This window comes from Myotis yumanensis, unplaced genomic scaffold, assembly GCF_028538775.1.
Source record: "Myotis yumanensis isolate MYYU_CA2020_CCGP unplaced genomic scaffold, mMyoYum1.0.hap1 SCAF_2, whole genome shotgun sequence".
NCBI lineage: Eukaryota > Metazoa > Chordata > Mammalia > Chiroptera > Vespertilionidae > Myotis > Myotis yumanensis.
This window is the reverse complement of record NW_027223753.1, coordinates 143,252,675-143,267,552: the sequence shown is the minus strand read 5'-3', so window position 1 is coordinate 143,267,552 and position 14,878 is coordinate 143,252,675. Positions and strand designations below refer to the sequence as shown.

Below are 14,878 nucleotides of genomic sequence, written 5' to 3'. Positions count from 1 at the left end.
TCCACTGACAACATAATATTTTTGAACACTTTCAAAGAAGATACTGGTATTAGAGATCACAGACTCAGATTGCAAACTCATCTTTTATCTCCTCTGATTCCACTAAATGATCTATATATTCTGTAAGGAAAAAAATACCCAGCAAAAATGAATGATTTCTATATCTGCTTAATAAGGTTTCAAAAGTTTCCACATTAACCAGTTTGTTTGTTGCAATTAATCAAAATATCAACTACCAAAATTTAGACCTTTTTAAAAATAAGGCTTATTTGTAATAACTATCTTCAATAACTCTGTATTTATATTTACCCTGGGGAATGCACAAGTATAGATATTGCTAGCTTTAATATGTATTTAAAAGGTGTATTCTTTATATTATTGCAAAAGGATAAGACTCTTCTTCCCACTCCAAAAATCTCTTCCGTTCTGTACGGAATCCTCAGTGCATTTGAACTAAGACTCCGGAGCACTCGGCAAAGAGGAGTTTGGGACAACTGACCAGAGCCAGGTTTTCTCTCTTCTCAGTTAGACAACGGAAAACAGGAGCTCTAGTTTTGAATAGTCAGAGCAGAGTTTAAATATTAGAAAAATAAAGAGAGGAAATGCAACGAACTTCTTCAAAATACATGCCTGAGGTGAGCATAGCTTGTTATGGCAGCTTCCAGATGAAATCTTTAGTTTTGAATCTTCAGGCTCATATTTGCCAGTCTTTTCCTCAGGTCTCTGATTTGGTCATTCTTCTTGGTTAGAATTTCTTGTATGTTCCATAGGCTGCTGTTTGTTGGAACTTCTTCTCTAATTCACTTTCAGCCAACCTCAGCTGCTTCTGAATCCTGGGTAGGTCATGCTTGGCTGTCACTAGATTCTCCTCCACACACTTGTGATTTTCTGTCTTAAGTGTCTTCTGAAACCCAGTCTTTAAAGCAGCAACTGTGTTTCCCACTCAAGTCTCAGGCCTCTATAAAACCCTTTAGATTTCCTCAGTCAAGCTGTAAATCACGCAGTGCACTTTCTAGCTTTGACTTTTCATCCAATGAGTTTGTAGCCTGCATTTCCATGGTCTTCAGCCTTGACTTTGATTCCTCATTCTGTTCTTGAAGTCTTAAGATTTCCTGGTTTCCATTTTCTTTAAGTGGGTCAGGTTTTGGCTTTAAGATGTCCAGGATGGGCTTATTTATTTATTTATTTATTTATTTATTTATGTGCCTCAGGCATGAAACAGCTCTGGCCACCAACACAGGCATCAAGCTAGGATGAACTAAGAACTGTACATCTGCTTTGCCCCAGATTGATATAAGAACACCACCACCAATCAGATGTCTCCTTGCCCATTGCCAGGGGGAATGATGTGCTTTTTAGTGGAAGATGTCAGTTCTGCTTTTTCAAATTCTGCAACTTGTTCTAATTACTCTGGTTTCAAGTTCAGAGTTATCTGTTTGCAGCTTGAGGTACTGCTTCTCAGCTTGCGAGAAATACTGCCCCAGAAGTAACACGCTGGTGTAAGCTCCTTGTGGCCCATAGCCTGCAGCCCATTCAGAACTGCAGAGACTTGGAGGTGAGTCTCAGACCTCCCCCAGCCTGCTCTTCTTGAGGTCTTGGAAGCAGGAATCTACAGTTTTGAGTCTCAAGCCTCTTTTTGAACGAATTAAATGCATATAATTAATAGCTTCATTTTGGTGGCGCTCATTCAGGCCCTACTCTGCCAGGTGGCAATCAGCAGCCATGAGGAGCGGGAGGGGCCAGGCACAGCCCCGCTTAACCTAGCACTGCTCCTGGTTGGACCGCAGGGGATGCGGAGGGTGGACGGGTTGTTTAGAAGCCTCTAGTTGCTAATGGGAAGGGAGGCCTAGACCTCTTTTTAATCACTACGGGTAACATCAAATATCTTCTGTAGCTATCAGAAAGGAATAAAAAATGGCTTTATACAGCAAAATAAATAGTCACAACCATAAACAGTAGAGACAGCAGATGATTTTTATGAACAATAAATGAGTCATAACGTTTAGATCAGCTGGTGTGACAAGAATTTTTAAACATGCAATACCTGACTATTTGGTCTGGGGCACTGCCCTCTTCTCTCTTAGATTGATGAATAATAATAATAAAAAAATGAAAACAGCCAACACAACAATCGCTGGCCAGTGTGAATGAATCAAAATTTTGCCTAGAAAATACATCTTTTGGAGTGACGCAGAATTTTAGCAATTGCATTATGTGTGCCATGAGATGAAAAAGGTTGAAAATTGCTGCTTTAGATGAATTAACATTAAATGAATCAGAATCACAGATGGGGCCTTTCTTCTTTTGAAAGTATGTTTTAGTTGAAAACTTAAAAGTGAAAATATTTGGCAAGAAATTGGTGGTTATTTTATCAATCCAAACCATGCAATGAGTTTTGTGATGTTTGCTAAAGACATAATTCTATCATCTCTAATAAGATAGTATTTTTTTTTAAAGTGGAGCTTTCTAGGTTGAAAGGCTGCTATGCAACTCTTATGAACCTTTACTGTGAATTCATTATAATGAATTATTATGAAATGACTGGGATAAAAGCAGCAATCTCACCAGGACAAAAGCAGCAATTTGGCTTGCTGGGAAGTTCCAACCTCCTTTAATAATCCTATGGAATTGATACCATGCAGGAGAGCTAATGTCACATTCGAGTGTCAACTTAACTATTCCTGAGCAATGACATTTGGTGGCTTCTAATGTTAGCCACACCAATGTATTTATATTTGTAAAGGGTGATGTTAACTGCGGAGTTAATTATTTACTTTTGCAATGTCCCCTTCTTTCCTCATTGTCTACATGGTGAATATAGTGTAGAAGTAAATTGAGTATAATATGGTAAAATGACAACACCTGTGGATGAGATTTTAGATGATACTGGGGATTGAATTGAGTATATGTCAGAACTAAAATATGATTATTTTAAATTATGCAACATCAACTGAATCATTATTTTTAGCTTCTTCACTGACTTTCTTCACAGCAGAATAACTTACTTAGGAAAAAACGAATCCTATCTAATAAAAGAGAAACATGGTAATTAGCCGTACATCCACTACCCTTCCCATTGGCTAATCAGGGCAATATGCAAATTAACTGCCAGCCAAGATGGCGGCCGGCAGCCATGCACTGAAGCAAACAGGGAGGCTTGCTTGCTCCAATGACAGCAGACTCCAACATTCCCCGCCTGACTTGCCGGCCTCTCAGCTGCAACTCTAAGCAACTATGTTGCAAATATAGAAGCTAAACAAAACTCCAGAAACCTGCTTTATTCAGCCAGGCTTCAGGCAGCCGGATCACAACATTGTATCAAATACAGAAGGAAAAACAAAGGCCAGAAACCTGCTTTCAGCAGCCGAGGCCTCAGAGCTAAAGCTGGCCCAGAATAAAAAAAAAAGAAAAAAAGGAGCGGTTGGAAGATTCAGTCACCCACCAGACTGAAAACATCCCTCAGCCCCTCAGCCAGACTGGCCAGTCACCCCAGTGGGGACCCCCACCCTGATCCAGGACACCCTTCAGGACAAACCAGCCAGCCCCCACCCATGCACCAGGCCTCTATTCTATATAGCAAAAGGGTAATATGCCTCCTGGCACCGGGATCAGCGGAGCTGCGAGGCTCCCAGCACCGGGATCAGCGTGATAGAGGGCAGCGCCCAAACCCCCTGATCGCCCTGCAGCTCTGTGTGTGACAGGGAGCGGGGCCAAAACCTCCCTATCCACCCTACTCTGTTCATGACAGGGGAAGGCACCCCAACCCCCTGATCAGCCCTGCTCTGTGCCTGATAGGAGGGAGCTCCTCAAACCCCTGATTGCCCTGCGGCTCTGTGTGTGACAGGGTATGGCGCCCCAAACCCCTGATTGGCCCTGCTCTGTGGGTGATAGAGGGTGGTGCCCCAACCCCCCCCCTCCCCACGGGCCCTGCTCTGTGTGTGATGGGGTAGAGCCATAACCGCCCCATCGGCCCTGCCCTGACTGTGACAGTGGCAGCGCCCCAACCCCCTGATCGGCCCTGCTCTGTGTGTGACAGGGTGCAGTGCCCAACACCCCCCCCCCCCGCCCCCACGGGCCCTGCTCTGTGTGTGACGGGGTAGAGCCATAACCTCCCCATCAGCCCGGCCCTGAGTGTGACAGTGGTGGTGCCCCAATCCCCTGATCGGCCCTGCTCTGTGGGTGATAGAGGGCAGTGCCCCAACCCCTTGATCCACCCTGCTCTGTGTGTGACAGGGGGCAGTGCCCCAACTCCCTTATAGGCCCTATTCTGTGAGTGACAGGGGGGAGCTCCTCAACCCCCTGATGGGCCCTGCTCTGTGCGTGACAGGCGGGAGCTCCCCAACCCGCTGGTGGGCCCTGCTCTGTGCATGACAGGGGGGAGCTCCTCAACCCCCTGATCGGCCCTGCTCTGTGTGTGACAGGGTACGGAGCCCCAACCTCCCTGATGGGCCCTGCTCTGTGCGTGACAGGGGGTGGCGCCTCAACTTCCCTATCTATCCTGCCTTGAGTGTGACAGGGGGCGGTGCTCCAACCCCCCAATCAGCTGTACCCTGAGCATGACTAGGGGTGGCATCACAAGCTCCCAATCTGCCCTGCTCTGTGCATGACATGGGGCAGCGCCCCAACTCCCCAATGGACCCTGCTCTGAGCCCGACCAGGGGCTGCACCTAGGGTTTGGGCCTGCCCTCTGCCCCCCGGGAGCAGGCTTAAGCCAGCAGGTCATTATCTCCTGAGGGGTCCCAGACTGCGAGAGGGCACAGGATGGGCTGAGGGACCCCCTCTCCCTTCCGAGTGCACAAATTTTTGTGCACCGGGCCACTAGTCCTATATAATAAAAAGCTAATATGCAAATCTACCAAATGGTGGCAAGGCTGGTCGCTATGATGCACACTGACCACCAGGGGGCATATTCTCAGCACAGGAGCTGCCCCCTGGTGGTCAGTGTGCTCCCACAGGGGGAGCACCGTTCAGCCAAAAGCCGGGCTCAGGGCTGGCAAACGCAGTGGCAGTGGCAGGAGCCTCTCCCACCTCTAGAGAGCAGGCCTAAGCTGTCAGTTGGTCATCCCCTGAGAGCTTCCGGACTGTGAGAGGGCACAGGCCAGGCTGAGGAACCCCCTCACCCCGAGTGCATACATTTTGTGCACCGTAGTGTTACATATTTGTAAACCTAAGGACACACCAATGTTTTTAATACTTAAAAATTTCTCCATTTAAAATTCTTTTTCATCGAAAGATTAAAAGCAAAATCAATTAAAAAAGATTTTTCAGGCTTTTTTAGTTAAATTGACATCTCTCTATTAAAATGTATTACAAAGTCTATAAATGCTTATGTTGTATAATCACTTTGAAACATTACTTTTGTAAAAGTGTAGTGGTCTAGAACAGGTACAAAACACCAATTCTTGATAATTCAGTTCAGTGGAGAAAAATAATATAGAATTAAGTATATATATATATATATATATATATATATATATATATTATTTTTTTTAAATGCCATTGTCATATTTCTTTCTTTTTTAGGTTGTCTTTAGTATGATTCTAATTCCTATACCAGTGGCCTAATCTCTTAAGAAAATCACATTGTAGAGGAAATTCAAAGCAATAAAACAAGTATCTTCACTCTTTCTTTGCATATCTAGAAGAACTTTGCAAGATCTTTTTGTTCCTCTCCATGTAGGGGAGTCAAGGCCTCTAATCCACTATCCAGAAATCTGTCTCTGACCTCAGCCCACCCAGCCTTAGTTGTTGCTTTCTTCCTTTTTTCTTTGCCCCTACTTCCCTTTCTATCCTGGAACCCGTTTCTACTCCCTCTGGTGCAATTTCCCAAATCAAAATCAGTGTCTAGTGCTCCTTCCCCTCAGACCACTCTTCATTAAAAGGCTTGAGTGTGATTGCACACACATACACACACATACACGCAATGATCGAGGCCATTGCCTCTCAGGCAAAGTTAAATTTTCTTTATCATATATTAAAGGGAATGAAGCTTTGAATACTTCTATCTGAATCGTTTTCTGTTTTAAAAAAGTAATCAGTAGCCATTTTTCAAAGAAATATAGGAAGATATCTTATATTTTGATATGGTATATTTTTTCAGAACTGTTATTCTCCTTTTTTAAAAGTCTAGATTGTTTAAGGTGGATTTAAAAATCAAACTGTAAACTTCCAGTTTAATAAACACAAAGCCAAATAAAGTATATAACAGATGCCTCTACTTGACAATGATAGACATTCAAAAATATTTGTTGAATAAATGATAAAGTGAATGACCAGATATTCCTTCTCCACTTTTAAGATTAATTCCAATTCACAAACTATTTTCTAAAATCTTCCCACACCAGGCTTATTATTCTTTACACTTTTAGAAACTAAGCAAAGGTGATCATGAATGATTGTTTGCATACATTTTCAATGATTAAAACAGATATATTCACATGTTCATGCTACTGCATCACATAGCTATATAAAGATGTCTAACTAATATGAGTGTCAGTGTTAACTTTGCATTTGGCCAATTCATGTCTAAATTTACCATTAAGCGAAAGCTACAGGCTAGATGAAGTCCTATACTTTAGTTTAATGACCTCCAGTCTTCACTATTACTTCCAGCTGCTAAGTTAAGATAACTTATTGATTACACAGATTCAATCCTATGAATGTGAATTCTGGATTCTCTTTTCTCTGACATGGTGATTATATAAAACTTCTTCTGGCATTTTAGACATTAGACATTTTGAAGTAACATTTGAATTTACCCAATCATTTGAATGTAAGGTCTTCTGTTGTCTACACTTGAATCCCATTTCAATTCCAAATAATTTCAATTTTAGTCCTAGCCTGGTTTTCAAGAGGCTGAGTTTATATAATAGGAATAAAGCAGGGAGAAATAAGGAAGTAAACTATGTGCCCTAGACATAATAAAGGTTAGTTGGGTAGTTAAAATCCACTCCATATTACATTCAAGGTGTAGTAACCAAGGGCACTGTGAATTGAGTGTACTTCGATTTTTATTGGCATAATTGCTAATAATGGCAATGTAATTTCCAGCATAGAAATAAATCCATAATGAGGGAAGCAGCAGTAATAATATAACTTTCCACCATCCATGCCAGTATAACAAAGATAGTGAGGTTTAAGTGATTAACCAGAAAACAAATTAAGGACTGTTACACATAGTGGAATTATTTAATAGTGTGTGACATAGAATCAATCATACTAATAATTTCTGTTCAATGAGAAAGACTAAGGAATGTTACCTGCCTAGAAGTGTTAGTTTTTCAACCAAAATTTCCAAGGTACTTTCAACACCCCCTATCACCACTCCTTATGACATGGCAGGCAACAATTTGTAGCCATTCTTAAGAAAATAGACAGGGGGAAAAAAAAAAGAAAATAGACAGGGATGATGTATATTTTCTAATACAAAAATTAAGAACATATTTATCTAAGGTTCACATTTCTTGTATGTATTGAATGAAAAATTATCAATGATAGCAGCCAGTTTAAAGGAATCCAGTTAATAAAAACTCTAAGTTTAAAATATAAGCATATAAAGCATAGATTCCTGAGAATTTATTGTGATTTTTCAAGTGTTTGTCCTCACCAGTTTGTGGCTACACTTTTGGTTCCCAAATATAAAAGCTTTTTTGCCACTTTCTCCATGATTGAAGGAATAGTATCTTTTTTTTTTTTTTTTTTTTTTTTTTTTTTTTTTTTTACAGAGTTCCTCCCCTCAGGAATCTAAGGTGTTTAAACTTCTTTTCAGATTGTTGCTCATCGCTGTAGAGCAGCGATTTTCAACTGGCATGCCATGGGACTTTTTAAAACATGCAATACCTGACTATTTTGTCAGTTTTACTGACCTCTTTTGGCTTAGACTGTCAAATAAAAATGACAACAGCAACACAACAATAGCTGTCCAGCGTGAATAAATCAAAATTCTACCTTTATTAAAAATATATTTTATTGATTTTTTAAAATGTATTTCTTTTTTTATTGCTTAAAGTATTACAAAGGGTATTACATATGTGTCCTTTTTTTTTTTTTCCCGCCCTTGACAATCCCCTGGCCTCCCCTACCCCCCAGTGTCTTATGTCCATTGGTTATGCTTATATGCATGCATACAAGTCCTTCGGTTGATCTCTTACCTCCCTCTCTCCTGCCCCCCAACCTTCCCTGGCCTTCCCGCTGCAGTTTGACAATCAGTTTGAGGCAGCTCTGCCTCTGTATCTATTATTGCTCATAAGTTTATAATGGTCTTTATTATCCATGAATGAGTGAGATCATGTGGTATTTTTCCTTCATTGACTGGCTTATTTCACTTAGCATAATGCTGAAAGAAAGGGAGAGGAATAGAGAGCCAGAAACATCGATGAGAGAGAAACATCAATCAGCTGCCTCCTGCACACCCCTTACTGGGGATGTGCCCACAACCAAGGTACATGCCCTTGACTGGAATTGAACCTGGGACCTTTCAGTCTGCAGGCTGATGCTCTGTCCAATGAGCCAAACCGCTTAGAGCAAAATTGTACCTTTTTTGTTGGTAAGATGGGCAAAAATCTATTTTGGTGTGCTGCAGACTTTTAGTAATTAGCTTATGTGTGCCACTAGATGAAAAAGGTTGACAATCACTGCTGTAGAGTGTTGATAGTCATGCCAGGACTCCCTAACATTTCCATGGTAGTGCTGGCACATCTAGAATATTGCTGCCTTCAACAATGCCAATATTGCCACCTATGTCTTCACCAGATTCATATGGGCATAACTTCAAACAAACCATGCCCAGTGCCAGTAGAACCAGAGCAGATAGCTGCATTTCAATCACATATCAGTACTGGTACTGCTGAGAAGTGGGAAAAAAAAATTGCCTTTTTTTGTTACTCTCCCATGAGGGCTTGCACAGATTTACTCGAACTTCAATGTGCCAGTGGTCAGTGATGGATTTTTTTCAGGTACCATCACAGTTAGTCAGGTGTGTACTTTGCTGTCTCAGTTTCACGGAAGTACAGCTCTAAGCCATAACATTCCTGTCTTTATGAGCCCAAACCCACAAAGGAATGGAGTATAAATCTGCTGCATCCTCTGAGAGCTGGTGCTGGTAGAGCTTAAATCCAGCCACCTGTCACTGTCACTAGCTGTCACCTGGGGGCATGAAGGCCTGACTTGCTCATAATTGCTTTAATGCATCGAGGGGAAGGTTTCAACTCTAAAGCAAAGTTTCATAAGTGTGCCAAGTGTTACAGATATAAGTGTGATGCAGCTCTTTCAAAAAATCTTTGCTGCAATTGTTACAACTAAGGAGTACGACTATTTGCCCAAGGGAAGGTGTATTTTATGCTGGAGCAGGACTATCATTCATGGTTAATCTCGGTCAATGGCACTGAATCGTGTTCTCAGGCCCTTTCACTGTATCCCTCAAAATGAATTTCCTCTCAGTATGTCCTACAATATTTCCTCTGTCAGGAAACATATTTCTATATTTCTGGACATCATTGTGGAAAGCCTTCAGTCCACATCTTTTTTTGCCTACCCGTTCACAAAGTTTCTCAGTCCTTACCTGGTATTTGAATAAGTCAGTTCATCCACTCTAGATATTTATTTATTATTCACTTTTTGCTAGGCAATGATGTAGTCATAGAGAATGCAAGAGTTAAAGAAATAGAGAGATGCGATTGTAAACTCATATAACTTTCTATATAATAATAGAATGAATAAATTTTTTAAACATATTTTATTGATTTTTTACAGATAGGAAGGGAGAGGGATAGAGAGTTAGAAACATTGATGAGAGAGAAGCATCGATTAGCTGCCTCCTGCACACCCTCTACTGGGGATGTGCCTGCAACCAAGGTACATGCCCTTGACCGGAATCAAACCTGGGACCCGCCAGTCCCCAGGCTGATGCTCTAGCCAGTGAGCCAAACCAGCCAGGACTAGAATTAATAAATTTTTAAAATAACATGACAGATGATGGCAAGTGCTAAAATAAAATAAGGAAGTAGGGCTATAGGTCATGCTAGGATTGAGGATGATTTTTAATTTTACATAGAGTGGTCAGGGACTGCTTGCATATGGGTAAATTTGAGCCAAGATATGAAGAAAATGAGGAAGTGAGCCAAAATATCTGGGAGGAGATTGTTCTAGTAACAGTGTGCAAAAGTATACAGACCCTGAGGAGTGAGCCTCCTAGGTGGTCAAAGAAGGAATAGACATAGGGCTGGGGTTGTAACTCCATAGAACAGCAAATTTTATGTTTCTTCTCTGGCACAATAAAGACTCCCATTATAATGAAAGGAAAAAAAGATAGTTGACATGATCAATCTACTGTAGATTAACAAGGGACACAGATGGGAATCAACAGACCATTAAAAACCAAGGTTTATTTTAAAGTTGAGATAGCAAGGCAAAATAATGTGCCTTGCCATCTATAGCTAAGGATATAATTCCTTAGGGTGAAGTGATATAAAGATAATGCAAGCCCTATCTGGTTTGGCTGAGTGGATAGAGCTTCAGCCTGCAGACTGAAGGGTCCCAGGTTCAATTCCGTTCAAGGTCACATGCCTGTGTGGCAGGCTCAATCCCCAGTAGGGGGCATGCAGGCGACAGCCAATCAATAATTCTCATCATTGATTTTTCTCTCTCTCTCTCCTTCTCCCTTCCTCTATGAAATCAATAAAAATATATAAAAAATAAATATAATGCAAGACTAACATATACTAGTATTTGCATTTGAAAGCATTCGCCCAAGTTCACTGCTTAATAAGCAGGTTATATAGCAATTTTAGAAAAATTAAATATTCTCAATGGATTCAATGTTTTACTTACAAGTTTTTTTTTTTGTTTTTTTTTTTTTATTTTTCGCTTAAAGTATTACAAAGGGTATTACATGAGTATCCTTCCCCCCCCCTTGACAAACCCCTACCCTCCCTTACCCCCCAGTGTCTTATGTCCATTAGTTATGCTTATATGCATGCATACAAGTCCTTCGGTTGATCTCTTACTCCCCTCCCTCCTGCCCCCCAACTCTCTCTGGCCTTCCCACTGCAGTTTGACAATCAGTTTGAGGCAGCTCTGCCTCTGTATCTATTATTGTTCAAAAGTTTGTAATGGTCTTTATTATCCATGAATGAGTGAGATCATGTGGTATTTTTCCTTCATTGACTGGCTTGTTTCACTTAGCATAATGCTCTCCAGTTCCATCCATGATGTTGCAAATGGTAGGAGTTCCTTCTTTTTAACAGCAGCATAGTATTCCATTGTGTAGATGTACCACAGTTTTCTAATCCATTCATCTACTGATGGGCACTTAGGCTGTTTCCAGATCTTAGCTATGGTGAATTGTGCTGCTATGAACATCTGGGTGCATATATCCTTTCTGATTGGTGTTTCTGGTTTCTTGGGATATATTCCTAGGAGTGGGATCACAGGGTCAAATGGGAGTTCCATTTCCAATTTTTTGAGGAACCTCCATACTGCCTTCCATAGTGGCTGCACCAGTCTGCATTCCCACCAGCAGTGTACAAGTGTTCCTTTTTCTCCACATCCTCTCCAGCACTTGTCGTTTGTTGATTTGTTGATGATGGCCATTCTGACAGGTGTGAGATGGTACCTCATTGTTGTTTTGATTTGCATCTCTCGGATGATTAGTGACTTTGAGCATGTTTTCATATGTCTCTTGGCTTTCTGAATGTCCTCTTTTGAAAGGTGTCTATTTAGATCCTTTGCCCATTTTTTGATTGGATTGTTTATCTTCTTTTTGTTGAGTTGTATGAGTTCCCTATAAATTTTGGAGATTAAGCCCTTATCAGATATGACGTTGGCAAATATGTTTTCCCACGAGGTGGGTTTTCTTGTTGTTTTGTTGATGGTTTCTTTTGCTGTGCAGAAGCTTTTTATTTTGATGTAGTCCCATTTGTTCAGTTTCTCTTTAGTTTCAACTGCCCTAGGAGCTGTATCAGTGAAGAAATTGTTTTGGCATATGTCTGAGATTTTGTTGCCTTTGTATTCTTCTAGAATTTTTATGGTTTCCTGTGGTACATTTAAGTCCTTTATCCATTTTGAGTTTATTCTTGTGTATGGTGTAAGTTGGTGGTCTAGTTTCATTTTCTTGCATATGTCTGTCCAATTTTCCCAACACCATTTATTGAAGAGACTATCTTGGCTCCATTGTATGTTCATGCCTCCTTTGTCAAAAATTAATTGAGCATATTGGTTCGGGCTAATTTCTGGACTCTCTATTCTATTCCACTGATCTATATGCCTGTTCATGTGCCAGTACCAGGCAGTTTTGAGAACAGTGGCTTTGTAATACAGCTTGATATCTGGCATTGAAATCCCACCTACTTTGTTCTTTCTCAGGATCGTTGCAGCTATTCGGGGTCTTTTTTTATTCCAGATGAATTTTTGGAGAGTTCGTTCTAGATCTGTGAAGAAGGCCATTGGTATTTTAATGGGAAGTGCGTTGAATGTATAGATTGCTTTGGGTAGTATGGACATTTTAATGATGTTGATTCTACCAATCCAAGAACATGGTATGTTCTTCCATCTGTTTATGTCTTCCTCTATCTCTTCTTTCAACGTCCTGTAGTTTTCTGAGTAGAGGTTTTTAACCTCTTTAGTTAAGTTTATTCCTAGGTATCTTAATTTTTTTGGTGCGATGGTAAATGGGATTGTTTTTCTGATCTCCCTTTCTGAGAGTTCACTATTGGTGTATAGAAATGCCTCAGATTTCTTGGGGTTAATTTTGTATCCTGCTACATTGCCAAATTCATGTATTAAGTCTAGTAGCTTTTTGATGGAGTCTCTAGGGTTTTGTATGTATAATATCATGTCATCTGCAAATAAGGACAGTTTTACTTCCTCTTTTCCAATTTGGATGCCTTTTATTCCTTCTTCTTGCCTAATTGCAATGGCTAATACTTCCAGTACTATGTTGAACAGGAGTGGTGAGAGTGGGCATCCCTGTCTTGTTCCTGTTCTTAGGGGAAATGGTGTTAGTTTTTGTCCATTGAGTATGATGTTGGCTGTGGGCCTGTCATATATGGCTTTTATTATGTTGAGGTATGATCCTTCTATTCCCACCTTTCTGAGAGTTTTTATCAAAAATGGGTGTTGGATTTTGTCGAATGCTTTTTCTGCATCAATTGATATGACCATGTGTTTTTTTTCTTTCAATTTGTTTATGTGATGTATCACATTTATTGATTTACGGATGTTGTACCATCCTTGCATCCCTGGGATGAATCCTACTTGGTCATGGTGTATGATCCTTCTGATGTACTGCTGGATCCGATTTGCTAAGATTTTGTTGAGGATTTTGGCATCTATGTTCATGAGGGATATTGGCCTGTAATTCTCTTTCATTGTGATGTCTTTACCTGGTTTTGGTATTAGGGTGATGCTGGCTTCATAGAATGAGCTTGGAAGCGTTCCTTCCTCTTGAATTTTTTGTAGTAGTCTGAGGAGGGTAGGTTTTAGTTCTTCCTTGAATGTTTGGTAGAACTCCCCTGTGAAGCTGTCTGGCCCTGGGCTTTTGTTTGCTGGAAGCTTTCTGATGACTGCTTCAATTTCTTCCATAGTTATTGGCCTATTGAGGTTTTTAGATTCTTCCTGATTGAGTTTTGGAATGCTGTATTTTTCTAGGAATTTGTCCATTTCCTCCAGGTTGTCCAGTTTGTTGGAGTAGAGTTGCTCGTAGTATTGTTTAACAATCATTTGTATTTCTGTGGGGTCTGTTGTTATTTCACCTCTATCATTTCTGATTTGGTTTATTTGGGACCTGTCTCTTTGCTTCTTGGTGAGCCTGGCTAGGGGTTTGTCAATCTTGTTTATCCTTTCAAAGAACCAGCTCTTGGTTTCATTGATTTTCTGTATTGTTTTTTTGGTCTCTATTTCATTGATTTCTGCTCTAATCTTTATTATCTCCTTCCTTCTGCTCACTCTGGGGTTTTCTTGTTGCTCTCTTTCTAATGCTTTGAGTTGTAGAGTTAGATGATTGACTACCATTTTTTCTTGTTTTTTGAGATAGGCCTGTAGAGCTATAAACTTTCCTCTCAGGACTGCTTTCATTGTGTCCCAGAGGTTTTGGATTGTTGTGTTTTCATTGTCATTAGTGTCCAGGATGTTTTTAATTTCTTCTTTGATGTCATCGGTAACCCAATCAATATTTAATAACATGCTATTCAGCTTCCAAGTGTTTGAGTATTTTGGGTTGTTTTTATTGTAGTTTATTTCTAACATTATGCCAACGTGGTCTGTGAAGAAGCTTTTTATGATTTCAATCTTCTTGAATTTGTGGAGACTTTGCTTGTGACCCAATATGTGGTCTATTTTTGAATATGTCCCATGAGCACCTGAGAGGAATGTATATTCCGCAGCTGTGGGGTGAAGTGTTCTGAAGATGTCAATTAAGTCCATCTGATCTAGTGAGTCATTTAGGATTGCTGTTTCTTTGCTGAGTTTTTGTCTAGCGGATTTATCCAGTGATGTCAGTGGTGTATTAAAGTCCCCTACTATGATTGTATTGTTGTCGATCTCTCCCCTGATATCTTCCAGAAGTTTTCTTATGTATGTGGGTGCTCCTGCATTGGGTGCATATATATTTACCAGGGTTATATCTTCTTGTTGTATTGATCCCTTTAGTATTATGAAGTGGCCTTCCTTATCTCTGGTTATGGCCTTCACTTTGAGATGTATTTTGTCAGATATAAGTATTGCTACCCCAGCTTTCTTTTCCTTTCCATTTGCGTGAAAGATATTTTTCCATCCCTTCACTTTCAGTCTGTGTGAGTCCCTTCTAATGAGGTGGGTCTCTTGTAGACAGCAGATGTATGGGTCATGTTTTTTTATCCATTCAGCCACTCGATGTCTTTTGGTT

At 40.5% G+C, this 14,878-nt stretch overlaps 2 pseudogenes; both read right to left on the bottom strand.

Moving 5' to 3' along the window:
- Window positions 1-525: 525 nt before the first annotated feature.
- On the bottom strand, window positions 526-1,700 carry LOC139002622 (leucine zipper transcription factor-like protein 1; annotated as a pseudogene).
- LOC139004740 (small nucleolar RNA SNORA48) lies at window positions 1,199-1,343 on the bottom strand (annotated as a pseudogene).
- Window positions 1,701-14,878: the final 13,178 nt, after the last annotated feature.